Genomic DNA, 3414 nt, shown 5'->3' with positions numbered 1-3414 from the left:
ATTTCAATTAGATTACATCATGGTCAGACAGAGATTCCGAAATCAGATACTGGATTGTAAGGCGTACCCAGGAGCAGATATAGACTCAGATCACAATATAGTAGTGATGAAGAGTAGGCTGAAGTTCAAGACATTAGTCAGGAAGAATCAATACGCAAAGAAGTGGGATACGGAAGTACTAAGGAATGACGAGATACGTTTGAAGTTCTCTAACGCTATAGATACAGCAATAAGGAATAGCGCAGTAGGCAGTACAGTTGAAGAGGAATGGACATCTCTAAAAAGGGCCATCACAGAAGTTGGGAAGGAAAACATAGGTACAAAGAAGGTAGCTGCGAAGAAACCATGGGTAACAGAAGAAATACTTCAGTTGATTGATGAAAGGAGGAAGTACAATCATGTTCCGGGAAATCAGGAATACAGAAGTACAAGTCGCTGAGGAATGAAATAAATAGGAAGTGCACGGAAGCTAAGAAGAAATGGCTGCAGGAAAAATGTGAAGACATCGAAAAGGATATGATTGTCGGACGGACAGACTCAGCATACAGGAAAGTCAAAACAACCTTTGGTGACATTAAAAGCAACGGTGGTAACATTAAGAGTGCAACAGGAATACCACTGTTAAATACAGAGGAGAGAGCAGATAGGTGGAAAGAATACATTGAAAGCCTCTATGGGGGTGAAGATTTGTCTGGTGTGATAGAAGAAGAAACAGGAGTCGATTTAGAAGCGATAGGGGATCCAGTATTAGAATCGGAATTTAAAAGAGCTTTGGAGGACTTACGGTCAAATAAGGCAGAAGGGATAGATAACATTCCATCAGAATTTCTAAAATCGTTGGGGGAAGTGGCAACAAAACGACTATTCACGTTGGTGTGTAGAATATATGAGTCTGGCGACATACCATCTGACTTTCGGAAAAGCATCATCCATACAATTCCGAAGACGGCAAGAGCTGAAAAGTGCGAGAATTATCGCACAATCAGCTTAACAGCTCACGCATCGAAGCTGCTTACAAGAATAATATACAGAAGAATGGAAAAGAAAATTGAGAATTCGCTAGGTGACGATCAGTTTGGCTTTAGGAAAAGTAAAGGGACGAGAGAGGTAAGTCTGACGTTACGGCTAATAATGGAAGCAAGGCTAAAGAAAAATCAAGACACTTTCATAGGATTTGTCGACCTGGAAAAAGCGTTCGACAATATAAAATGGTGCAAGCTGTTAGAGATTCTGAAAAAAGTAGGAGTAAGCTATAGGGAGAGACGGGTCATATACAATATGTACAACAACCAAGAGGGAATAATAAGAGTGGACGATCAAGAGCGAAGTGCTCGTATTAAGAAGGGTGTAAGACAAGGCTGTAGCCTTTCGCCCTACTCTTCAATCTGTACATCGAGGAAGCAATGATGGAAATAAAAGAAAGGTGCAGGAGTGGAATTAAAATACAAGGTGAAAGGATATCTACGATACGATTCGCTGATGACATTGCTATCCTGAGTGAAAGTGAAGAAGAATTAAATGATCTGCTGAACGGAATGAACAGTCTAATGAGTACACAGTATGGTTTGAGAGTAAATCGGAGAAAGACGAAGGTAATGAGAAGTAGTAGAAATGAGAACAGCGAGAAACTTAACATCAGGATTGATGGTCACGAAGTCAATGAAGTTAAGGAATTCTGCTACCTGGGCAGTAAAATAACCAATGACGGACGGAGCAAGGAGGACATCAAAAGCAGACTCGCTATGGCAAAAAAGGCATTTCTGGCCAAGAGAAGTCTACTAATATCAAATACCGGCCTTCATTTGAGGAAGAAATTTCTGAGGATGTACGTCTGGAGTACAGCATTGTATGGTAGTGGAACATGGACTGTGGGAAAACCTAAAGAGAAGAGAATCGAAGCATTTGAGATGTGGTGCTATAGACGAATGTTGAAAATTAGGTGGACTGATAAGGTAAGGAATGAGGAGGTTCTACGCAGAATCGGAGAGGAAAGGAATATGTGGAAAACACTGATAAGGAGAAGGGACAGGATGATAGGACATCTGCTAAGACATGAGGGAATGACTTCCATGGTACTAGAGGGAGCTGTAGAGGGCAAAAACTGTAGAGGAAGACAGAGATTGGAACGCGTCAAGCAAATAATTGAGGACTTAGGTTGCAAGAGCTACTCTGAGATGAAGAGGTTAGCACAGGAAAGGAATTCGTGGCGGGCCGCATCAAACCAGTCAGTAGACTGATGACCGCAAAAAAAAAAAAAAAAAAAAAAAAAAAAAAAAAAAAAAATGATAAGAATAACACACACATGCCCGAGGGAGTACTCGAACCGCTTGCGGCAGAGGCCGCACAATTCCTGCATAAGTATGAAGTAGGCTTAAGTAAGCAGAATGAAAAGGGTCATCCTGGCTGAAACCCGGCATAAGTGCTTGAATCAAATGAAACTATGTAGTTCCAGAGATCTTTTCTAGTCTAAAACATCTAGGATGTATGTATGCAGACTAAAGCGACGAATAAAAATTTGTACCAAGATTACGATTCGAGCTCGGATCACCTGCTTACCAGGCAGATTTGCTAATCACTACGCCACCCTGGCACAGTTGGTTTGCACAGCTAAACAGACTACCTTAGCACTCTTCCCTTCTCAGTCCAAATTACCATTCACGCCTCAACAGAGACTTTCCAATTGTACTGGCGTAGCACATCATTGAAGGGAATTGAGGACCCTGCCTGAAAGCGAGGCATAGGTACTTTAATGAAATGACACTATACGGTTCCAGAGACCTTTCCTAGCCTCAAACGTCTATGGACTGAGGCGTAAGGATTGAGGAGGTAGGTGTGCTAGGGAAGTCCGTGCAGGTGTGGAAAACGACGGTGCCAGGGTGGCGTAGTGGGTAGCGCATCTGCCTAGTGAGCAGGAGACCCGAGTTCGAATCTCGCCCTTGGTACAAATTTTCATTCGATGCTTCAGTCTGTACACATAAATCATACATGTACAATAGTTAAGTGTCAGAACCGCAACAGTAAATAGAGTCACATAGCAAAAGAGTACCTTATAAATACAATGAGCAGCAAGTATTAGACTGTCAAATCGCAAATCGCGCATAATATGAGGATTGGAACTTTAGTAGTGTCAATTATTTATTTACAGCTCGTACAAAATAGATACGTATTTCAAAGTTTTACTGACCTTCAAAGTAGTCACCAGTATTGAGTATAACCCGTTGCCAGCGATGTGGAAGTCGTAGGATACTCTTAGCGGTGCCAGTTGTGTTGACAGTTAGAGCGGCGCGGTCTACTGCCCGACGAATTTGTAGCAGTTCTGAAGCGAATGCCGTGAAGTATTTCCTTCAGGTTAGAAATCTAGTTGAACTCACGTGGGCTTAAGTCAGATGAGTAAAGTAGGTGGTATAGCACTTA

At 42.0% G+C, this 3414-nt stretch overlaps 1 non-coding gene across 1 annotated transcript; it reads left to right on the top strand.

Moving 5' to 3' along the window:
- The first annotated feature begins 2870 nt into the window (after positions 1 to 2870).
- Trnat-agu (transfer RNA threonine (anticodon AGU)) lies at positions 2871 to 2942 on the top strand. Its single transcript has one exon. It is a non-coding gene; the product is annotated as a tRNA-Thr (tRNA).
- The last annotated feature ends 472 nt before the right edge of the window (positions 2943 to 3414 follow it).

This window comes from Schistocerca nitens, chromosome 9 (assembly GCF_023898315.1).
Source record: "Schistocerca nitens isolate TAMUIC-IGC-003100 chromosome 9, iqSchNite1.1, whole genome shotgun sequence".
In the NCBI taxonomy this organism is placed as follows: Eukaryota; Metazoa; Arthropoda; class Insecta; order Orthoptera; family Acrididae; genus Schistocerca; species Schistocerca nitens.
Note: the sequence above shows the minus strand (reverse complement) of the source record. Positions and strands in the feature narration are given on the sequence as shown.